Source organism: Podarcis vaucheri (assembly GCF_965113315.1).
Source record: "Podarcis vaucheri genome assembly, chromosome: 3".
NCBI lineage: Eukaryota > Metazoa > Chordata > Lepidosauria > Squamata > Lacertidae > Podarcis > Podarcis vaucheri.
Window position 1 is genome coordinate 14361213 of NC_138761.1, and position 25508 is coordinate 14386720.

The 25508-nt window shown below is 44.1% G+C and overlaps 1 long non-coding RNA gene across 1 annotated transcript in view; it reads right to left on the minus strand.

Annotated features, from left to right (window-relative positions):
• The window catches only part of LOC309529737, a 903093-nt gene that overhangs the window by 596730 nt on the left and 280855 nt on the right, over nucleotides 1-25508 (minus strand). The window lies entirely within an intron of this gene.

Consider the following 25508-nt stretch of genomic DNA (forward strand, 5'->3'; position numbering starts at 1 on the left):
TTCGTTCCGGAAGTCCGTTCTTAACCTGAAATGTTATTAACCTGAGGCACGCATTCCCTACATAGGCCTCCCGCGACCCCACAAGCAGATTGTGTTCATATCCCGGGGTAAAGTTCACAACCCAGGACACCTACTTCCTAGTTTGTGGAGTTCATAACCCAAAGTGTTCATAAGCAGGACTGTTCATAACCCAAGGTTCCACTGTAAATGTGAACTGAATTGCATTTATTCCCTATTCCTATAGCCAAGCTAGGTCGAGTAAGGAGCCAATAGGCTGCTTGGAGGGTGCAATCACATTGGATCTTGGTGTTCTGTGCTGCCAGTTCCAAGCCAGGAGACCCCCACTCTGTTGCAGGGTCGCCAGTTCCTGGGGGCTGAGTCCCTTGCCCTTCCAATATTTTTGAGGTAGGGGCCAATCCCATGTCCAAAAAGTGTGGAGGCAAAGCACAGAGCCAAGTGTGGCGCTTTTCCAGTGACTTCTTCTCCTCCTATTGTGGAGGGGAAGGTATTAAGTTGTGGGTGGACATAGCAGACGACACAGAGATTTCTCCAAGTGGTTCTTTATAGTAATCTGGAACTGAACTCAAACAGCTCAGCCAGCCTAGCCTGCCTTTATAGGCAGCCGGCTGTCAACACTGTAACAACAACCCAGGGTTTCCCGACTAAACTAACTTACGTGGACCTGAGTGAAAACTATATACACAATCCCCCTGGTGGGCAGGGTAAGAACTTCAATACATAGCACCAGGAAAAAGCAGCCTCCTGCCAGTGGTGGTACCAGAAGGAGGCAGAGGAGGAGCCACTAGCCATTCAAGCCATTCACTTGCTGCATTTGGCTCCGCCCCTGGCTCCTCCCAACATCCTGATGTCACACACAACATCACACATATGATGTGACCCTCACAAGATGGCATCTCTGCTCTGCTGACAACTGTCTTTCATGTAGCACCTCATAGAATCATAGAGTTGGAAGAGACCACAAGGGCCATCGAGTCCAACCCCCTGCCAAGCAGGAAACACCATCAGAGCACTCCTGACATATGGTTGTCAAGCCTCTGCTTAAAGACCTCCAAAGTAGGAGACTCCACCACACTCCTTGGCAGCAAATTCCACTGTCGAACAGCTCTTACTGTCAGGAAGTTCTTCCTAATGTTTAGGTGGAATCTTCTTTCTTGTAGTTTGGATCCATTGCTCCGTGTCCGCTTCTCTGGAGCAGCAGAAAACAACCTTTCTCCCTCCTCCATGTGACATCCTTTTATATATTTGAACATGGCTATCATATCACCCCTTAACCTACTCTTCTCCAGGCTAAACATGCCCAGCTCCCTTAGCCTGTGAAATCTAAACCCACTGAGGCCATGATCCTGAGCACTATAGGTTAGATGGAAGTTCCATTGATTTGGGCAAAACTATCTTCCCAGAAGGGTGTTTTTTGATCCGCTCAGGAGATTTCCGGATATTGTGTTCCTGAATCATGGCACCCCTCTCCTGTAATCCACTCAGCTGCCATGTGCTCTGATCTCCACATCCTCTACATTGTGCTCTTCTTATTAAGCCATTAAGATCACCAAGACTGTCACAACATCTTATTATTTCAGCTCTCCCTTTAGTCTCTTTTGCTCTCTGCACACCTTTTGGCTCCGTGGTCTTATTTTGATTAAGCTTGTTAATACTTTGTCTCTTCCATTTTCACTTTCCTGCAAAGAAAAATGACTTATTTGTGTAAGGACAAAAGGCATCCTAACCATTTTGTGGATGAAACCTTTCATTTAGACCGACGCTGGGAAATTTTCTAGCTCCTGAGTCTTGAACCAAATTCAACTGCTGTGGATCAACGCTGTAAGTTGTGGCTATTTTATCTCAGAAATGTCTTGCAGGAATTGTCTCACACTCTGCCATTCTCCTTTAGATGTTGGGAGTTACCTACTGGTCTGCTCTTGGAGGTTCTTAAGAGTTGAATTCTCTTTATTGACCTTCATTTTCTTTTTCATTCTCTCCCTCCCCTGGCACTGATTATTTGATGATGTCATAAGAACATAAGAAGAGCCTGCTGGTATAGAAATGGTATAGAACCACTTGTTTACAGTGAAATAAGCCAGAGGTGCATTTTAAATAAAAGCACACATTCTGCTCGTGTAAAAACACCAGGCAGGCCCCACAAATAACCCAGAGATGCATTTTAAATAAAAGGACACATTCTACTCATGTAAAAACACGCTGATTCCGGACTGTCCGTGGGCTGAATTTATAGGGCAATTGGGCTGGATCCGGCCCCCGGGCCTTAGTTTGTCTACCCATGCTCTAAACTAAACTATCCCAAATACTGCAGCCTAGAGCTAGTGTGGTGTAGTGGTTGAGAGCAGTAGTCTCATAATCTGGAGAACCGGGTTCGCGTCTCCGCTCCTCCACATGCAGCTGCTAGGTGACCTTGGGCCAGTCACACTTCTGTGAAGTCTCTCAGCCCCACTCACCTCACAGAGTGTTTGTTGTGGGGGAGGAAGGGAAAGGAGAATGTTAGCCGCTTTGAGACTCCTTAAAGGGAGTGAAAGGCGGGATATCAAATCCAAACTCTTCTTCTTCTTCTTCTTCTTCTTTCTTCATAGGTTTCTTCAATGTCACAGGACCCCAGATCACTCCGGGCTTAGGGCAGCTGTACTCCCTTACTCATCATGGAGGAGAGCAGATGATGCAGCAGACACCTCCCTACCAGATCCTTCTCCCTCCCTCTCCCTCCTTCCCTCATTCCATGCCTTCCTATGGGGGTGCCTCAAAATGACCTTTCAGTTTTGCATTCATGATATTGTTGGAGTGGTTTAAGGTGCTGGTTTTGACCTTTAAAGCCCTATGCGGCCTAGGACCCACGTAGCTATGGGACCACCTCTCCTGGTATGCCCCACGGAGGACCTTAAGGTCCACTAATGACAACATTTTGGAGGTCCCAGGTTGCAAGGTGGTTAGATTGGTCGCAGCTAGGGCCAGGGCCTTTTCAGTACTAGCCCTAACTTGGTGGAACGCTCTGTCACAAGAGGGCACTGCGGGATTTGACATGTTTCCGCAGGGCCTGCAAGACAGAGCTGTTCCACCTGGCCTTTGGTTTAGACTCAGTCTGACCCTTATGTTTCCCTCCCCTTATAGTTTTGATCTATGGGCTACTATTAAAATGAGGCTGCATTTTAAATTGTATTTTAACCCATATTTTAAATTGTTTTTCCCCCTATTATATTTTTACTGTAATTTTACTGTTGTTAGCTGCCCTGAGCCCGGCTCTGGCAGGGAGGAGCGGGGTATAAATATATTATTATTATTATTATTATTATTATTATTATTATTATTATTATTATTAACAAAGCATCTTGCTTTGTTTCCAGTTGTTACATGCCCCCTAGATTCCTGCAGAAATCCTGTAATTGTTCATAAGACATTTTTGGGGGGAGAGGGATTGTCCCAATTTTGTTGAACTAGAGGGCAAGAGTTCCCCCTCAGACAACATTGCATTATGGAGGAAACATTGCAGGATAAAGTGGAATGACCCATGAGTGGTTCAGTACAGTGGTACCTCGGGTTACAGAAGCTTTGGGTTACAAACTCCGCTAACCAGGAATTGGTTGCTCCAGGTTAAGAACTTTGCCCCAGAATAAGAACGGAAATCGTGCGCCAGCAGCACAGCAGCAGCAGGAGGCCCCATTAGCGAAAGCAAGCCTCAGGTTAAGAACTGTTTCAGGTTAGGAACGGACCTCTGGAATGAATTAAGTTCTTAACCCGAGGTACCACTGTATGTCTGGGACATGAGTGGCGCTGTGGTCTAAACCACAGAGCCTAGGGCTTGCCAATTGGAAAGTCAGCAGTTCGAATCCCCGTGACAGGGTGAGCTCCCATTGCTCAGTCCCTGCTCCTGCCAACCTAGCAGTTCGAAAGCACATCAAAGTGCAAGTAGATAAATAGGTACTGCTTCGGCGGGAATGTAAACGGTGTTTCCGTGTGCTGCTCTGGTTCGCTAGAAGCGGCTTAGTCATGCTGGCCACATAACCTGGAAGCTGTATGCCGGCTCCCTCGGCCAATAAAGCGAGATGAGTGCTGCAACCCCAGAGTCATACGTGACTGGCCCTAACAGTCAGGGGTCCCTTTACCTTTACCAGTGTATGTCTACCCTACTAATACATATTGTGTTAGCAGCTCTGTTCTCTTAAAAAAATTAAATATCCAATAAAGGCAAGCCAGATAGCGGTGAAGTTATTGTTCTTAACTTCCCCAGACTGGACTATCTGTCAGATAAGGAGCCCACCATTTTCTGTATTGTTAGAAGTTTTTTTAAAACAAACCAACATGAGTCCACTTTTATAAAATGTCATCTTATTTTCGTTGTGACTCTACTACGCAATGCACAGTAGCTTTAGCAGATGATGATGGTGGCAATTTACAATTTGATCTGCATCCAAAGGAAATTGACGAAACATTGCAGCTGTGCAATGAAAGGAAAAGCCCAAGTCAGCTCTCTCCGGGGTGTTCTTTCTTTACTAATGCTACACTCAGCCATTAAATCTCCCTCCACTAAATTACAGGGGACACATCAACTGATTATCCTTTACAGTATATGCACATTTCCCCCCGATCCCATTTAATTAGCAAAAGTAGAAATTGTGCATTTACATTTTTTGACTTTATACATACACATAATTTACCAGAGCCAATCCTAGATGTTCAGAAAACCTAGAGCAATCCAAAATGTCCCTTCATCTCTCCCACTACCACTGTTCCCCATGTGGTTCCACAGCTTTCCTACCACTTTGTTTTACCATCAGCGTCGTGGCTTCTGGTCTTGGCAAACCGAATCAAAGGGCGAGGTTGCTAGGCAACCACCTGACATCCATGACCTGCATGCTACTCAAAACCTTCCCCAAATTGAAGAAAGAGTAACATGAATGGACACAGAGAATCAGAATGTTGAAGGGGAATTTATAAGCAGGCAGTCGGAAGCTGGGACATCCCAAATGGATGGTGGTTCAGCCTCTGCTGGAAGGTCTAGATGAAGGGAATCTGTAGGTTCATTGGCTTCATTGTTGAACTGCTCAGATAAATTAATCTGATTGATTTTTAACCTGGTTTCCTTTTTTTTAAATCCATCACAAAGTGGCTTGCAACCAGTATAAGCAACAAAACATATAAGTAATCTAGGTTGTTAAAATGGAAACAGGAAGCTCTCCCTTTCAAGAGTTTAAAGGTTATCTGAAAGGGGAGAGTGCTCTTTTGCTCAGATCCTGCCAATGGGTTTCCTACAGGCATTTAGTTGGACCCTGCAAAAACAGCAGGCTGGACAAGATGAGCCATTGGCCCAATTCAGCAGGTTCTTGTATGTTGAGGTCCCCAAGCCACCCCAAATAACTCACACATCACATGGATTTTTTGTTTAAGGTTTTTGACATAATTTTGGCCACAACTTTATTAAAATACAATATATATATATATATGAGTTGTTGCTTAGGCACAGGATGCGACTATCTGCCCCCAGTGGGAACAGACTGGCATTTCGCAAGCCTGCGAAAGCCAGAAAAGGGGAATACATTTTGGGGATAGCGATGGAGCAGGGAACCTGCCCTCAGCCCTCCCCAAATGCAACCAGGGGCTCTTGCATGGCCCTAGACCCTTGACAGGGTGGACAAAAGCAATGGTGAGCCTCTGTATTCCTTTAATGGAATACCCTGCAGCAGCAGCATTAGAGGGGCAGGCACAGCCAATCCATGCCCCTCAACCAACCAAACCATAAACCAATGCCTAACCACAACCTTACAAGTTGTGACGATTTGCTACGCAGCAGGCAAAACCCAAATGGCAACAGTCAATCAGCCAGATGGACAAAATTCCTACCAGGCCCCTGCCTAGCAAAGTCAAGCGAACAACCCTAATTATGGGGAGGGGGGACGGGCAATACAATGCACGGAGCGAAAAGAGGAAGCTCTACGCTTTGTGCAGGGAGTTTTAATATTTCAGGCTGTCAGTCACAGAATGGCAACATTAACTTCTTCCCAACAACAAGGGAAGCCCAATCACAACAGTGGCCAATGATCAATTAGCCCACACCACAACTTTGGATTGTCTTGTCGACCCCCATGCAACACGTGCTCTCCATGAAGGAGAACACGCTTTCCCATGTTCTTTTGACTCCACCTCTAATTTTTCAAATTCTCCACAAGTGCTACCTACCAATGACCCATCAGTCTCTGCCCTGGCAGCACCCTTCCCTTGACAAATTATACTCTGGCTCCACTCTTGTTCTGAACGTTTTCCATTTTCTGTGCCCAGCCTGTTCAGCCAACATGGCTTCCCGGTGCAATAACGCAAAGAAATTTTGTTTCTTCCCATCGATCTGCCAACAATCTTCCTGCCAGCACCACTCCACACAGGCAGACAACTGGTTGACTAATGTCGGTAAACTCTGATTAAAAATGTATTTTTCCCCTTCTTCCCTTTTCCATAACAACAAAATGGATTTGTTCCAGCCAGCTGTGAAACCTTTCTGCTTGGTTAAAACCTTATCTTCGTTGTGAACACAGAAAACGCAGGAATTGCCATATCAGATCAGCCCAGTGATCCATCTCGGGCAAGATTTTGCCTCTGGCCATCCCCTCTACCTGAAGGGAGCATAATGAAGCTGTTTTTAAAAAGGCATCTTGCTAGCACATTGCACAGTACGTCCAATATGCCATTACCAAGAGAGCAAGCAGACTCTTAATCTTATTCAAATTAACGGAGATTGGGAACTGTTCGTTAAAACCTGCTCAGGTTGTCAGGAGGCAGAAATCAGACGGATACCTTGTTTCGCTCTGATGTTTTGGCCATTCCCCTCTTTAACTGCAGCTTGTTAGTAAAATGGTGGTTTCCATTCTTAACCAATGACTTTCTGTAAATGTCCAAACAGCCAGCAGCACCTAAAACAGCATGAACCCTACAGGTTCCAGTCTAGAAATTCAGGATACAGTGGTACCTCAGGTTACATACGCTTCAAGTTACAGACTCCACTAACCCAGAAATATTACCTCGGCTTGGCAGTGTGGGTTAAACCACAGAGCCTAGGACTTGCTGATCAGAAGGTAGCAGTTCGAATCCCCGCGACGGGGTGAGCTCCCGTTGCTCGGTCCCTGCTCCTGCCAACCTAGCAGTTCGAAAGCACTTCAATGTGCAAGTAGATAAATAGGTACCGCTCTGGCGGGAAGGTAAACGGCGTTTCCGTGCACTGCTCTGGTTCGCCAGGAGCGGCTTAGTCATGCTGGCTACATGACCCGGAAGCTGTACGCCGGCTCCCTCAGCCAATAAAGCAAGATGAGCGCCACAACCCCAGAGTCGGCCATGACTGGACCTAATGGTCAGGGGTCCCTTTACCTTTACCTAAGAACTTTGCTTCAGGATGAGAACAGAAATCGTGCTCTGGCGGTGCAGCAGCAGCAGGAGGCCCCATTAGCTAAAGTGGTGCTTCAGCTTAAGAACAGTTTCAGGTTAAGAACGGACCTCCAGAACGAATTAAGTATGTAACCAGAGGTACCATTGTATAGGAAGCTGCCATATACTGAGTCAGACCATTGATCCACCCAGCTCAGTACTGTCTACACGGACTGGCAGAGGCTTTCCAGAATTTCAGAGAAGTGATATCTTCTAGCGCTACACAGAGATACCAGGGATTGGACCTGGCGCCTTTGGCATGCAAGGCAGATGCCATACCACAGAGCTACACTGCTTTCCTGCATATTAAGTTCAGAGACAATGATTAAAGTATGGCACACAACAAGGTGAGAGAGCCAAACAAATTAGTCATGGACAAAGTCATGGACAGTTAATCATGGACAAAGGAGGCTGGGGAATTGGAATAATAATAATAATAATAATAATAATAATAATAATAATAATAATTTATTATTTATACCCCGCCCATCTGGCTGAGTTTCCCCAGTCACTCTGGGCGGCTTCCAATCAAGTGTTAAAAACAGTACAGTGTTAAATATTAAAAAGATAGGATAGCTGCTTATTTCCTTCACATCTGAAGGGAGGGTGTTCCACAGGGTGGGTGCCACTACCGAGAAGGCCCTCTGTCTGGTTCCCTGTAACCTCACTTCTCGCAATGAGGGAACTGCCAGAAGGCCCTCAGTGTTGGACCTCAGTGTCCAGGCTGAATGATGTGGGTGGAGACGCTCCTTCAGGTATACAGGACCGAGGCCGTTTAGGGCTTTAAAGGTCAGCACCAACACTTTGAATTGTGGAAAAGTGAGGCAAAGTATGATGGAACATGGGATGATCCTAAGGCAAGATAAGAACCAGAAACTTTCCAAAAGGGGTGAGCTATAAAATATTTTTCATTTCATTTCTCCTTTAGTTATTTTTATTTTAAAGAGCACACTCATTTCATTATTTATTTGCACAAATCGCATTCATTTCCTTAGCCATTCATTGACAGTCCATTTGTTTCATTACCTGCATTTGTTACTCATTCTAACCTTATTTATTAACAATATTTTTTTGCTGCTGCTGTGCACCAACCACGTGATTTGGTTCTGACCTCAGTACATAATACATAAAAATTCCTTTCGGGTCAATTTCAGTTCCCAGCCCCCTCACAAAACTATCATCCCCACGCTTTCCTACAGAGAAGGAAGGACTGTTAAATCAGGTCCAGTCTGTGGTGCTGTGGTGTACATGTTGTTCTTGTTGTTAAAGCATCCTTCATCCTAAGGTCCTTGGGTGGATTACAACAATTGAATCCATTTTGAAAACACTTTAGAACAACTTTCAGCCAAAAGCATAATGTGGGTTCACCTGACTGGCCACAAACTAGGCGCCAAAGGTTCACAGCTGACAAGTGGACTGCGAGGAAACAAATATTTTGATGTGGAACTGAGGAAACAAACTACAAAACACAGAGAGAAGGAAGGAAGGAAGGAAGGAAGGAAGGAAGGAAGGAAGGAAGGAAGGAAGGAAGGAAGGAAGGAAGGAAGATGTAAATAAATTCTGTGAGTGAATTCAAGATAAAAGTTTTTAACACTTTGGGCCTTTTTAAACCAGCAAGCTAAAATGGTCACGCAGGGTGAGTGCCTCCGCACGTCTGTGTCTTCATCTGCTGTCTTTGACCAAGGACAAATGCTTCTCTTGACAAGTTGTGATGAACTACCCCTATTGTGATGCCGTTTTGGCCTTTCTGTCATTTCTGCTTACTGTCTTCTGTGCAGAGGCTGCCTCACAGCTACGCAACGTGAAGGAAAGACTCCGTTATGCAATATGGCCCTGCCACAGAAGCTGCGTTTCTTAGATGACATTTGGTGCCTGTGACTCGACTTCTTCGTGGTGCTTCCCATCTCCCTACAGACCAGTTTCTCTTACCTTCCCACACCTTCCCTTTCCCTGTACTCATTCTTTTTTTAAAATTTTTTTTTATTAAAGATTTTCTTGGTTTACAAAAGCACATGCATCGCCTCTTTTTCAGGTTGTAGAGCCTTCTTTTAACATTTCAAGTGAAACATTGTATACAGAATGGGGTTGGGGAAGAAGAAGAAGGGGGGAGAGGAGGTGAGGTGGCAATATTTAGTGCTGTCACACTCAACTCTTCGGTCAAAGAAAACGTGTGAGGATGCTGGTCGTATGGTGCTAAACTGCAGGAAGTGTTGAGATCAATACTAATAGTTTGACTAGCACATTATTTCAACTCCTTCCTCCCCCCATCCAGCTTTAGGATGACTTCCAGGACTATTTAACAGAAAGTGTGTGTGTGTGTGTGTGTGTGTGTGTTGGAGGTGGGGGGAATAATTCAGGAGAATTGGCAGGCAAGTCAATTGAAATTCAGCGAAGATTGATGTTAATTGAAGCTGAACTAAGATTGAAGTTGGCCTTGGGATGGAAAAGGGAATAGAACTGTGCTGAAAATCTCTCCCATCTCACCCCAACTCTTCTCCATAAATTAATGAGGAGGGAGATTGCATTCAAAGGGGGAGGGGAACGTGTGGCAATAAGTATCAGAAAGTGATGGACTCTCCTTCATTGGAGGTTTTTAAATGGAGTTTGGATGGCCAGCTGTCAAGGATTATTTAGCTGTGATTCCTGTATTGCAGGGGGAGCGACAAGATGATTCTTGGGATTTCTTCCAACCCTACAATGCTACAATTTTATGATTCTCATGAACTGGATGCAGGGATGTAATAAGGCATCGTTTTCGATTATGCCCTGTATCTGTCATTTGCAGCACTGTCTCCATTCAGCTGCAGTTTGCCTTCTGCCCAACCTTTCTTAACCCTACCCCTGAATTGTTTTTTTTTGGGGGGGAGCAGGTAACCCCAGGGGCAGCACCAGATGAATTGGATTGATCTCGGGGGGGGTGTCACTGATTGGGGGCACAGGGCAGATTTGAGATGCTATGCGCAGCCCTAGTTGGTACCCAACATCCAACAGCTATTGCGGCATGCAGTGCCCAGCATGTCTGTAGAATTTCTGCCAGCAAACGTATTTCTCAGGTGATAACTTCATCATGCAAACTGTTTTTCAGAGTCCAGGTCTACTGAGTCTCTAAAGAAGAAAATTCCATAATTATAGGGAAACCAACAAGCAACTTTCCCCATCTGATTCTGTGGTGCAGATGGTACAACAAAGATGGCCACCTTGGCAGGTATCACTGCAGAATACAGGTAGGTTGGTTAATGGTCCAAGCTGTTTAGGAAGGAGTGAACACCTGTGCCTCACCAAATGTTGTGCGACTCCCAATTCCCATTAACCCCATCTAATATAGCTAATGGTCAGGGATGATGGGAGTTGTGTGGAGGATCTCAGGTTCCCCATCGCCATGTTAAGACGGGACTGTGAGGAACTCCTAAGGGACTTAGATTCAGGTAGGTAGCCGTTTTGGTCTGATGCAGTCAAATTAAATTAATAAATTAAAAAATTGTCCAGTAGCACCTTAGAGACCAACTAAGTTTGTTCTGGGTATAAGCTTTCGTGTGTATCTGAAGAAGTGTGCATGCACATGAAAGCTTATACCCAGAACATACTTAGTTGGTCTCTAAGGTGCTACTGGACAATTCTTTTCCTAAGGGACTTAGTTAGAATTTTGTGATTCAGCCAAAATTTCTCAGCTTCTCCTGAGCAGAAATCTGCCTCTGCCTCTGAATTTGGTCCATTTGGCGTGGGCCTCAGCCGAATCCAGTACACAGCTTTAGTTAGTACCAATTAATCTAAAGTAGGGTTGCCATATTTCAAAAACTGAAAATCTGGACAGAAAAGTCTTGAGCTGCTTTTTTTTAGCCAAAGTTGTTAGCAAATAAATTGGATATGTGTTGAGATATTTCTGAGGAAAATCAGTAAAAATGACACGGACTGCCACATGTCCAGATTTCCCCAGACATTTAGTCACTTTTTCCATATGAAAAATGCTTATGTCCCTGTGGAGATGGCAGTACTGAATCAGTTGTGCATGCCCTTCTGGCTTGCACTATTTATAAAGACTTGAGGAATGAGATTATCATCCCTCTTGTATTGTCCATTCTGGGTCGCCCAACCACTGCCACAGTGTCCTTTCTCTTGGCAGGTCAAGATGAGCAGATGACAGCAAAGGTTGCAAGGTTTGTAGCTGGGGCAATCAGAATAAGGTCCATTATTTGACTGCTGATTCAGGACCCTAAAGCGTGTTTTATATAATCAACTTTTTATTTCTGTTCTTTGTATATTGCATTGTTGTTTTGTTGCTATGGCTGGCGCAAATAAAGATTCATTCATTCAATTTCATCACTTTCGGCTTGGACACTGCTTGTGGTTGCAGTATTCTGGATATGTCCAGGAAATTCAGGACGTATGGCAACCCTATCTAAAGAGAGAGAAAAGGAGAGCACCTCCAAACATGCTTTGGTGAGCTTCAAGTAGACGCCAAGGAAGAACATACTGATATTATTAAATTACCAAACAAGTGTCTTCTCAAGGGGAAGTATTGCCAAATCCTTCTAAATCACAATGTACTCTGCAAAGAGTTTGAGCTGACACCATATGTGCCTCAACTCAACCGAGCCATCAAGTGACAGATGCAGTTATCATGTGATAAGCTGTGGTCATGTAAACCCTTCAGAACTATTTTTAATTATGCATTGTTAAGAACACTTTTCTTAACCACACCACCTTTCTATATTTTTTGCACACCCACGTACATGCTAGTATCTCATTAGAAAACACTGCCTATGTTTCTTTCTACGGCGTGCACTGTGAACTGCTTGTGAAACTTTAATGCAAGATGGAGATGCTATTCAAATTAGTTCCCATGTGTCTTCATTCCCTTTTAATTAAAAGTAATGAGGATATTGATTCAAAGAGCATAACCCAAACTCTCTTTTTTAAACAAGCCTACAGATGATAAATATGTTTGTCAAGGGTAAGGCCATAAAATGAAGTTCGCTGATGTAAGTGATCGTTGTTGCAGTAAAATCAGTAGTTGTTAGACATTTGTATCATGTTTTCAAATTGAGGCTGATTGCGGAATGCGCTTTCTGCACAGATCAAAGAATCCTGAGTAGTCAGATGCTTTTGATGCAAGGGTTATGCCACTATCATAAAGAACCATTCACCCTTCTCAGGGTCATCATATCCTAATGAAAGGAAAATAAAAACTGACAAATTTCCCACCCACCCACCCCCAATAGAAATACCCTAAGGCATAGCTTTGCAAGACAGAGAGAAAATAAAGCATTAAAAGTGCACTGGCAGTGCTGCTGCTAAAAGGATTTTGCTGCAGTTCACAGGGCTGTTTGGCCACTCTGTATCTGCCCCTCGGCAGTGCCCCAGTCAGGCCAACCTTCAAGCCAGTTGCATGCCACCCCAAACTGAATCCAGTTCCAAAATAGTTAGGGGTGTGGCTAATGTTTAATTATGGCAAAAAAAAAATCTAATTCAACATATGGCTGAGAGGGGATGAGGAAGGAAATTTTACAGCGTTCTTATTAGGTATGGTAAGAGAGGAAGTATCAGAAGCTGCCAGAAATTGTTTAGGTTTGCTACTACGGCAGCTGGAACTTTATTAGCCCCAAGGTGGAAACAACAAGAATTACCGACAGTAGAAGAATGGCAGACGAAGATGATGGACTATGCAGAACTTGCAAAGCTGATGGGAAAAATCCAAAACCAGAGCGATCAAGCGTACCAGAGGCACCCGCCCTGTGGAACGCCCTCCCACCAGATGTCAAAGAGAAAAACAACTACCAGACTTTTAGAAGACATCTGAAGGCAGCCCTGTTTAGGGAAGCTTTTCATGTTTGATGTATGACTGTATTTTAATATTTTGTTGGAAGCTGCCCAGAGTGTCTGGGGAAGCCCAGCCAGATGGGTGGGGTATAAAAAATAAATTATTATTATTATTATTATTATTATTATTATTATTATTATTCCAGAGATAGTGGAGTACATTTATTCAATATATAATCATTGTAAATGCATAAAGGCACTAGCAGGATTGCGTGAAATCTTGGGGCATTTATTAGAAGGAACTTTTCTACAAACAGGCTTAAACACTTATAAACATTAAGAAAAATGTAGAAATGTGATGGTATAAATGTGTGGAAATTTGAGGTAGTTATATATATAAAAAACCAGATGACGGGATGGAGGGAAGTTGAATACCTCAGTGGAGCTAAAAAAATTGTAAAAGAAAATAAGATGTTATATCAATGTTAAAAAATGGAAAATCAATAAAAATACTATATAAAAGGAGATATTACAGTTCCTTCTCCTCCCTCATCCCAGCAGGAGGGGCCAACCCTGTAGGGTGCTCATTCTCAAGCGACTTCTCTGCAGGATTTTGTTCGTGGTATTGACATTATTAGTAATTTAAAGAGTACCTCTCCCCTTTGCACCTTTAATACTGCAATCCTGTGCCCAGATACATGACTGTAAGGCCTATGGGAGTTGATGGAAGACGTATGCATTTTTAGAAGACGGATACAGAATTACACTTTAAATAGCCAAAGAACTGTACAGTTAACTCCACGTCCTCAAAGGAGCTTTGGATTTGAGTTTCTGGCCCTTGATTAGCCACGGACGTCATGCCACATGGTAAACTGATTTTGAGACTGGGGGGCGTTTCTGAAGCAGTTTCTGATCTGACAGTTTCTGATCTGACCATCTGTTCAAAGAGGAGAAGGGAGTCAGCAAATCCCATTTAGCTCCCTGAAATTCTTGCTTATACACAAAGGAACTCTTGAGGGATCTTGGCCTGTGTCATCGATGCTCAGATTATTCCCTATTGACTTTCCATCTTCCACATCTTTCTCGGATGCAAATGTAGTCATGGATCTTATTTTTTTAAAAAAACAACTCATTATAACAAACAAGGCAATCATGATTCTTTCTCTGTCTTCTATCCGGCCTTTGTGATTAAAACACCACCCCTCTCCAATATAAACAAACAATTAAATAAAAATCCGGAAGGCTTAGTTCACTTAGTCTGTTCAAAAGGCATTACTTTCTCCCCAAATTTATAAGGAGGTGCATTAATGATGAGTGTAATGTTTTCATGCATACAGCTCTAAGCGAGAATGATGGACTCAAATACCATGTAATTATGAAGAGTGTCACAACAGTAACAGTTCCAAAGGGCCATAGATGGATGTTGGATTAACAGAAGGATACCCACCCCTGAAAGGGGTTGTATACTTATCTCCTTGACAGATGTCAAGGGAGGCGTTCCACAGGGTGGGTGCCACCACTGAGAAGGCCCTCTGCCTGGTTCCCTGTAACCTGTTATGAAATACAACACAATAGGAAAATCAATTTAAAATCCAAATGGTCAGTGGGTATAGAGAGACAGAGGTGGAGAAGGGGGAGCGAGAGAGAATCAAAAATCAAGATGAAGCCATGTGACTTCAGCATGTGACAAAAGCTACACAGCAAAGGTGCCAAACGCACCTTTGTGAAGAGGGATTTCCCAAATTCAGGGGCTGCCACTATCTGAGAGCGCAGGAACCACCAAGAGGGACCCCTCTGCTAATCATAACACCCTAAAAGTTCTTTAAGGAAGGAGAGTCTGCCTTCATGGGCCCAACAGGAGAAGAAATCCTGAGCTCTCAATGCTTTAGCAGGGAGAAATGATGGCCTCTTGTTTCAGTGCTTGAAAGATCTGTGCCCTATCCTGCTCTATGGAGCTCTGTGGCATAATAGGACTTTTCCCCACTCTCCTCTCTCCAAATTTGTTCTGGAGGTAGGTCAGGAGAACCCTCAGGACAGAATGCAAGCAGAGAAGAAGAGGGATTGTTTTATCTGGCAAGCTGAAATGCTTGCACTGATGGAACAATGGCCATAGTTCTAGGTTAGAGTCCACTCGACTGAAATTCTGCAACATTAGTAGCAATTCCGTAGTTTTTAATTATGTTTTGATAGGTTGCATTTTAGGGGAATGTTGTGCATCACTCTGGAAGCCTTTGGGTTGAGCAGCTGTTTGGAAACGTTAATGATGGTTGTGGTGGTGTTCCCATCATATCTCACCGATAAGCTGCTATTTCAGGGAAATATCTGACTGCAAACACATATGGAGGTGACACAATTACTGGCCAGTTAAAACTCATCAGCTCAAGGTTTTGCACTCTCTGCTCATTATCATGCCTGACTAGATGCCCTGCATCTGCTGGCTGTAAAAAATCCAGCCCAACTGTAGTAATGTTGCAGTTTGATGCATTACAACTTTCACGCTATTAAAAGCAACGTTCTTTATGATGTTAAGATGAATTGTTCTATATGAGGAATCAGTGACTAGGCATCCTTGGCCACATCTTGGAAATACTAGTGTCCCACACCCTAATATTATTATAAATAATAATCATTTCAATAGCAGACAATCAAGGAGTATGAATTAGAAACATCTATAGCAACCGGAGCTGGTAGAATAACGCTTGAGAGAGGACTGGGTTTAGCCTTAGTCCATCACCCTTTATGAAGGAACACGGTTGGCGCTGTGGGTTAAACCACAGAGCCTAGGGTTTGCCGATCAGAAGGTTGGCGGTTTGAATCCCCGCAACAGGGTGAGCTCCCGTTGTTCGGTCCCTGCTCCTGCCATCCTAGCAGTTCGAAAGCATGTCAAAGTGCATGTAGATAAATAGGTACCGCTCCGGCGGGAAGGTAAACGGTGTTTCCGTGCGCTGCTCTGGTTCGCCAGAAGCGGCTTAGTCATGCTGACCACATGACCCGGAAGCTGTACGCCGGCTCCCTTGGCCAATAAAGCGAGATGAGCGCTGCAACCCCAGAGTTGGTCATGACTGGACCTAATGGTCAGGGGGCCCTTTACCTTTACCTTTATCACCCTTTATGCCTTTCCCAAAGTGACCATGAAACTAGGTGCTGATCAGGGTTGCGTAATTCCCTGGCATTTGTTGGTGGCCTTGGGAATAATAGCATTTCCCGGGAGCCCCTGCAGCCAGCATACCATTTAGTGTTATGCCAAATATCTGGAGGGTTATAGAGTCCCACTGCTATTCAGGGGCGTCTTACCCATAGATGCTAGTGGCGCAGGGCGCCAAGTTCTGGAGGGTGCCAGGGAAGAGATGCAGGCTGGACGCAGCGCTTCCTGGCATCAGCTCACCGCCCTCGCCCGCCTCTGCCATGCCGCACCAAAGGAGTGCCGCGCCTGGAGCCTCTGCCTGCCGTGGCCACCACGGCACAAAGCGGTCCAGCCTCCGACTCTTCCCTGCCAGAGGAGCTGCCCTCCAGCCGCTGCCCACCTCCTCCAGCCCTGCAAAGCTGGGCACATTGCCGGCAGCGCCATCCTCCCTAAAAAAGGTAGGTAACTCTGGGAAATGGGGGGCGGCGCTGGAGGGATCTTTGCACCATGGCGCCGGATATGGTTAAGATGGCCCTGCTGCTATTTTTCTAGAAAAATAGGAGCAGGAACTCACCATGAACACCTCCCTTGTTCTCTTAGAATGGCAATGGCACCCACCTGAGAGGTACTGGAACTGAGTTCTGGAGAGCTGGAGCTGAAAGGGGAGGAAAAGCTCTGCAGAATCCCCATTTCTGATGTAGGACTTGATGTTTTTAAGTAGATGGGTGGAGTGGCATGGGTTTTATAGGAAAAAGCACACCTTTGTTGTTGTTTAGTCGTTTAGTCGTGTCTGACTCTTTGTGACCCCATGGACCAGAGCACGCCAGGCACTCCTGTCTTCCACTGCCTCCCGCAGTTTGGTCAAATTCATGTTAGTAGCTTTGAGAACACTGTCCAACCATCTCGTCCTCTGTATCCCCTTCTCCTTGTGCCCTCCATCTTTCCCAACATCAGGGTCTTTTCCAGGGAGTCTTCTCTTCTCATGAGGTGGCCAAAGTATTGGAGCCTCAGCTTCAGGATCTGTCCTTCCAGTGAGAACTCAGGGCTGATTTCCTTAAGAATGGATAGGTTTGATCTTCTTGCAGTCCATGGGACTCTCAAGAGTCTCCTCCAGCACTATAATTCAAAAGAAAAGCACACCTATATTGGGACAAATTAACACCAGCTGTCTGGCCCAAGATATATTTCCAGTTGTGAGTGCTGAAGAATTTACTTGTCCACACTTTACATAAGCAAGCCTCATTACCTGGGGAGATAATAGGATTCTCAGATCTGCAAGGAGGAAAGCGATGATTTCAAGTCTCAAGAGCATGCATGCTTTTGGTGCTGATGTGCCAGCACTCAGCTCTGATAAATGAAGAGCCATATCAGCAGACCAGCTGTCTTGAATTCAAAAGCATTTCTTAGCTTGTGTTTTTTAAAACCACTTCCCCCCCACCCTCCCAGTTTCAGGAAGTGTTAGACTCCATCACTAACTAAAAAGGGCGCATTCTTCTCACTTGGTATACTCCAGAGTTGGCGATGAAACATCAGTGTTCCTAAGTTGCTGTGAGATGCAGCTGCCTGTCGATTCATTGAACGGGGAGCATTCCATGCGCAAGATGTAGCCAGATGAAAACCAACCTGCTGTTCTCATTATCACCTGTCAATTGCTTTTCTGGTTTGGCTCCGAGGCAAACCTGCAAAGGAAAGTTTTTCATTCGTTTTCTTCTTCTTCTTTTTTGTGAGAATGCGTCCAATTCTGTTCTCAGTATTCCAAGTGCAGCTGCTATTCGCCATCCCCACATCTGTACTGCCTAATTTGGAAATGTTTTATTTCTTCATCCCCACCCCAAGTTTTCAAATATAAATTAATAAAGTAATTTAAATTGAATAAGTGAGTTAATAAATTAACTTTACTTAGTATAGAATCATTTCTGCTACGTTGTAGTTTTGGCCTACATTTTAATTTTTTTGTGGCCCATTCCTGACTGGGTTGACTCAGAAGTAAGCCCCATTGATGCCTATGGGACTTCTGTCCAAGGTAAGGCAAGGCAGTGGACCATCCTTCATTGGAGGCTGGAAGGCCATCTGTCAAGGTTTCTTTAGCTGTGATTCCTGCATTACAGTAAGGTAAAGGTAAAGGGACTCCTGACCATTAGGTCCAGTCGTGGCCGGCTCTGGGGTTGCGGCGCTCATCTCGCTTTACTGGCCGAGGGAGCCGGTGTACAGCTTCTGGGTCATGTGGCCAGCATGACTAAGCCGCTTCTGGCGAACCAGAGCAGTGCATGGAAATGCCGTTTACCTTCCTGCCGGAGTGGTACCTACTTATCTACTTGCACTTTGACGTGCTTTCGAACTGCTAGGTTGGCAGGAGCAGGCACCGAGCAACGGGAGCTCACCCCGTTGCGGGGATTCGAACAGCTGACCTTTTGATCGGCAAGTCCTAGGCTCTGTGGTTTAACCCACAGTGCTACCCGCATCCCTGCATTACAGTAGGTAGGACTATATGACTCTACAATTCTATGATTCTATCAAAAATGGCAAATTATAGCCCAGTCCTGGCTTCCTGGGATTAGTTCCATTGAATATTGTGGGGTATACTTTCGAATAAACCTGTGCTGTAGTGATGGGTAGTTATTGGAGTTAAATACCCAATACTTTGTTGGTTTAGTCTGGATGGCCAATAAGATCCAGACTCGAATTGTCAGTCGAACAGGATGTATATTTGGGTGTTGCAAGGCCAGTGTAGCACAACCTCAACTAGCAAGCGATTGAGGGGTGGCACACCAAATATGAAGAAAGGGCAAGTATTTATTCCACCCTCCCTATGGAACTCCCTCCCATCAGATATCAAGGAGATAAAGAACTACACAATATTCAGAAGACATCTGAAGCCAGCTCTGTATTGGGAAGTTTTTAATATCTGGTGTTTGATGCTGTAAGCCGCCCCAGTGTAGCTGGGGAAACCCAACCAGGTGGACAGGGTATAAACAATAAAATTATTATTATTATTATCCATTTATGTGCAAAGGGGCAGCTATGTTCGTATATGACAACACTTCCTTCTACTACCTTCTACTGGTTTAGACAGAAGGCACAGCAACTTTCTTATCTCTGACCCTCTCCTTTATCCCTAACAGTTAAAGCAATAACTCCCACCCTGGGAACTGCTGGTGAAAGGTGGATGATAAATTTAGTGTTGTTTAGGAAGATGATCTAGAGTTTTCATTCCACAGAAGCAGCCTTGCACTAATACAGTTCTCACCATGTCTCCTCTCTTCCTATCTCCCCTTCTCTCCCCCCCCCAGCTGCCAAGCTTTTACTTCATAGCTGCCCACCCTCGTCGTAATTCACCTAAGATGCTAATCTTTTCCCGATGATTTGATGGAGTCCCTCCAGTCTCCATCCATCACACTTCACTATCTTGTCTTCCACCCGCCCTTCCTGTATCTTTCATTTCTTCTCCAACATTGTTAAAGTAACGGTCAATATGAGAGTCTAACTCTTGGCAATCTCTATGTTTAATCACTATTTTATTGCTGTAAACATGGTTATCAGCAGATAAATAGTCCCAGAGGGACATAACCAAGAAGCCGTAAGTATTTAAACTGCCTCATTAAGATTTTCCAGTTTCTGTTTGGATGTTAAATAACTGTGAGTCCTACAATCTCATAGTAGCATACAATCTATATATGAAAAAAATCTTTTTCAATGAATCTCTAGAATAACTTATTTAAGCAGTGTGATATTTCCATAGATACCCAAAAGGACAAAACTTCATTGCCTGGGGAGAATGGTCACATTTTAGAGGAGCTAAAAGGCCACGCTAAAGTGGCACAGAAACCTTCTTGACAATTACATTAGTATTCCAAAGAGCAAAGGGAGAATAGTGTACATGGAGGTTGCTCTATTTCATGTAGAGCTAAGCTAAAAGATCTCAAAAGACCTTTTCCCCTTTGAGAAAACTTTGAGCTCTTGCATTTTCTTACCCCTCCATAGACTAAGAAGCCACCTGACCGAATTTTCACCATTTTTTTTGTGTGATGACCCCTCCTGCATTCGACACCTCTTCCAGAATGCCACAGAACAATGGTCATTGTGGAGGTGCAAAATTGTGACCAGGCTGCCAACACAGCCTGTTCGAGAGTCTCTGTGTTCAATAGTCTTAAATTGGCCTGCTTAAGAAGAAGAAGAAGAGTTTGGATTTGATATCCCGCTTTATCACTGATGGTGTTTCCTGCTTGGCAGGGGGTTGGACTCGATGGCCCTTGTGGTCTCTTCCAACTCTATGATTCTATGATCACTACCCGAAGGAGTCTCAAAGCGGCTAACATTCTCCTTTCCCTTCCTCCCCCACAACAAATACTCTGTGAGGTGAGTGGGGCTGAGAGACTTCAGAGAAGTGTGACTAGCCCAAGGTCACCCCGCAGCTGCATGTGGAGGAGCGGAGAATCAAACACAGTTCCCCAGATTACGAGACTACCGCTCTTAACCACTACACCACACTGGCTCTCTAAACACAAAACTCTAGGTTCAATGAATGATTGGTTGACCCTGTTGAGACCAGAGTCTGGTTCCTTCATCTCTATGGCTTGTGTTGGTGGTTCTCCATATGCAGCTTGTTCCTCCCTCTTTGCGTTTGATTCCTGGCTGTTGTTCAGAGTCAGGGTCATGAAAGATCTGGGTGGGCTCAAAAGGTGCACTGTTTGGAGCATGGAGGTGTCACAGCTTGACACTCACCTTGCAAAATTTCTCAGATAATCATTAATTAGTTCCAGTGTCAAGGTATGCAGAACCAGTGCTTTTTTTCTGGGGGGGATGCAGGGGTACGCATACCCCTAAACATTTTGTGGATCTAAGTTTGTCCTATCTCAATATGAGTAGGAAAATGAGAGTACCTTGCTGAAATTCTTCACATGTTTAACTAAAAGAAAACAAATTTAGCTTTGTCATTTTCTTTAGAGTGGAAGTTGTGAGAGTTTATTCCTCCCCACATACACTTCTGAATGTATAATTTATATTTATTAGAGCTGTTCCTGGACCTCTGATCTGATTTACAGTTCCAGTTTGTAAATCCAGATCAGACTTGATTCAGCCTAGATCATTGGTAGGCAAACTAAGGCCTGGGGCCTGGATCTGGCCCAATCAACTTCTAAATCTGGACCGTGGATGGTCCGGGAATCATCGTGTTTTTACATGAGTAGAATGTGTTCTTTTATTTAAAATGCATCTCTGGGTTATTTGTGGGGCATAGGAATTTGTTCATTCCCCCCAATATAGGTCCCCCCCAAGGTCTGAGGGACAGTGGACTGGCCCCTTGCTGAAAAAGTTTGCTGACCCCTGGCTTAGATCAATCTGGAGCTGATTGGGCCCACCCCAGATCCAGATTATTAGCACTTTCCTTATATTAATAATTGCAACAATTTGGAGACAGTCTTTCTGGCTTTATAGGAGACTGTTTGAGGTACAGATCAGCACAAATCACTATTAATCAATTTAAGATGACTCAACCTGCTCTGTAGCTTCCTCAACCTAATCTGGCCAGAGCAAAAATCATCCTGAATCAACTGGATTCACTACAGGATTCAGTCAAATCCAGCACCCAGCCATCATATTTCTGAAGTGTTGCATCACATCAGGTTTTTCAGTATAAAGAAAACTGGCTTCACACCGTATGTCCCCCCAGCTTTTAAAAACCTAGGGTTTTTTGTCTTTGTTTTTGCTTAAAAATCTGCTTAGTTAAATCCTTGCATTTACCAACACAAGATAGCTGTCAAGTTCCAACTCTAGTGGGATGAATCACATCAAAATGAACTTGTAATCTCTTACACTGCAAAAGTACATACAATAAAAAGGAAATGAGCAAACATTCAGCCCTTCCCAAAATAACACACCTTATTTGCTTGGAAAATATTTACCACATAGATTCTGTTTACCTAAACTGAGCCTACTTTCAGGAAAATAATATAAGATTAACAGACCACTGAGAGATTATCACAACAAGGTGTTTTTTTAGCCTTTCCCCCTGTTATGTTGAAGTCTGCCTAGATTTGTAAACTACTTCTGTTCCAAGCTATGTGGGATGCAAGCAGGGAGGGACAAACATGTCAATTTCATGATTTTTATTTTTTTGTTTCTAAATTTTCTAATCTTTAAATTCAATCTGCTACATTTCCTCATCAGTTTTTTTTTTTACAAAAATCCTAATGAACACTTTTTCTTAATACATTTTTTATTCAGCTTCCTGTAATATAATGCGTTGATTTTAGAAGTTATTTCCATTAACATATGCATTTTGTGCACACTTTCCCCTAATATACACATATTTGGTTGTTGAATTGCACCACAATGTTTGTAGGTGTATGGATTTTGAAGGAGAGCTGTGTTTCAGTTTGCTTATTGTTTCAGGAAGAACAAATGAGGTAGATTTGTATTAAAATGAAAGCAGAACTGAATTTCAAACCAATTCCTAGATATGTGTATTTCCCCTCTATCATTGACAGCACATACTATTTTGAAAAGATAAGCCTATAATCTCCCCCCCCCCAAAAAAAAGGCACAGAAGGAAAAGATGTTGGTCTGGAAGAGGAAAAACACCATCAGGCAATAGTTGTAAGTTACAGAGTTCTTGTAACTAAGAACCAGAATGGAATGAAAAAAAATAAAAGAAGAAACCCCACAAATTACTGGACTTTCGACAGAACTGATAGAGAGGCCTTGATTTCCCAACATCCCCCGTCTCCTACAGTCTGGTGGAATGGCTGCTAATAGACAGTTGAAGGAGCTGCTTGTTGAAGTTGATCTTTAATCATAACTGATGGCCCATCTCTCCCTCTCTGTTGTGATCCATGTTGCTGCCCACCACCAAAGACTGGTGATGATCAAAATAAAGCGAGGTCAGTAGTTCCTGGATCCCCAGGCAAGACAGCTAGGCAAGGCAAACATCTTGGAGGACCACAGTCTAGTTTCAGGACCACGGACAGCGTTCTGGAAGCTGAGAGCAAACATCCAAGTCGGCTCAGCGAATTCCTCCAGCAAACAGGCTGAGTTTCGTTGTAGTCCTTGGTAGTCGTTGCCTAGGGTCCCTTGCCTCTTAGCCAGTTAGAGGGTCAGTAACTTATGCAGCCTTGGCTCCTTCAGGATTTGCTCTCTATGAAAAGCTCTCTGCAAGGCTCCACTGATCCACTGGAGTCTGTGGATAGACAAGGGCTTCCACCCAGCTCCTTCTTGGAGCTACAATACAATGAGTCCAGGGCCATGACATTCTCCCACAGCCTGATGGGATGGCTGGTGACAGAAGAGAGTTGGCCTCCCAATGTACCTCTTTCTCTGCTTAGCACCTGAAACATATATTGGAGCACTTTTCAATGTTGTAACCCCGCATGAGGGCCACCAGATAAATATCTGCAGTAGTTCTGATAAGAATATATGGAGAAGTCAGTTGGCTCAAACCACAGGTCCATCTAGTCAAGCATTCTGGACTAGCCAGATGTTCCAAAACACAATGGGAGTGGAACTCAATACACTGAGATACTATGTCTTAACACAGCAACATTCCCATTTCCGAGAGTTCCCTTGGGATGATGGATTGATAGTTAAACCACTCTGAGAATTGTATCTCTGTGAGGGGGGTGGAGTCTCCTAACAGCTCTCAGCACCCTTAACATATTAAAGTCCCCAGGATTCCTTGGGGGAAGCCACAGTTGTTTAAAGCGGCATGATATTGTTTTAAATGTATACTTTGGATATAACGGGATGCGGGTGGTGCTGTGGGTTAAACCACAGAGCCTAGGGTTTGCTGATCAGAAGGTCAGTGGTTTGAATCCCCACAACGGGGTGAGCTCCCGTTGCTCAGTCCCTGCTCCTGCCAACCTAGCAGTTTGAAAGCACGTCAAAAGCACAAGTAGATAAATAGGTACCGCTACAGCGGGAAGGTAAACGGCGTTTCCGTGCGCTGCTCTGGGTCGCCAGAAGTGGCTTAGTCATGCTGGCCACATGACCCGGAAGCTGTACGCTGGCTCCCTTGGCCAATAAAGCGAGATGAACACTGCAACCCCAGAGTCATCCGTGACTGGACCTAATGGTCAGGACTCCCTTTACCTTTATAGATATAACAGAAGCCACCAATTCATACTGTGTGTCAGCTGCTGAATACTGTCCCTGTTTTGGAATTGTACATATGATTTATTGGCTTTTTGGAAAAAGGAACAAGGTTGGTTCTTCTTCTCTTGGGCTATTTTGTATTCCCTCCTACTCTCAACAGAATGGACTTCACTTTTTTCTTGGCTTCTATTTCACTCACATAAAATTTTATGATTTTGGTTTATCTGGATTGATCTCATGGTACCCAAAATGCATGTCAATTTGTTGTTTTTAATGGCATTGCAGACATAAGAGGACATAATAACCCAAATTACAATATCACATTGCTTTGCACTGCATATATTTTGGAACTTGCCAAGCATTTCATTTTTTTAAAAAATCTGTCTGTGTAAAATAGTTTTCAGGCTTAGACCTTTGGTGGCCATCATGTGTCTGGAACTCTTTTTTAATTGCAAAACTTATAAAAATCTCCATAATGAAAGCGTTGCTACAATGCTAGCTATCCCACGATTGAAGGGAGTCCCATCCCACCAGGTTTCAGTAATGCCTATTAGGTCATATCTGCCATCCTGTACAGTGGTACCTCGGGTTACATACGCTTCAGGTTACATATGCTTCAGGTTACAGGCTCTACTAACCCAGAAATAGTACCTCGGGTTAAGAACTTTGCTTCAGGATGAGAACAGAAATCGTGCTCTGGCGGCGCGGCGGCAGCAGGAGGCCCCATTAGCTAAAGTGGTGCTTCAGGTTAAGAACAGTTTCAGGTTAAGAACAGACCTGCAGAACGAATTAAGTACTTAACCCGAGTTACCACTGTATTAAGAGCTCAAGTTCTTATTGCTTGTGTCCCATAGGTACAATTTGCTATAGATGACAATGACCAAGATTTCCTCCTCTCTCTTAAAACTCTCTTAAACTAAATAAAACCCCACAGCAATGACCACAGTCCTTGCAATAAGGAAGAGATACGCTTTTCATATCCTGTGCACCCAAACAGCCACATTTGTAGAAGAAGAAGAAGAGTTTGGATTTGATATCCCACGTTTCACTCCCCTTCAGGAGTCTCAAAGCGGCTAACATAATCCTTTCCCTTCCTCCCCCACAACAGACA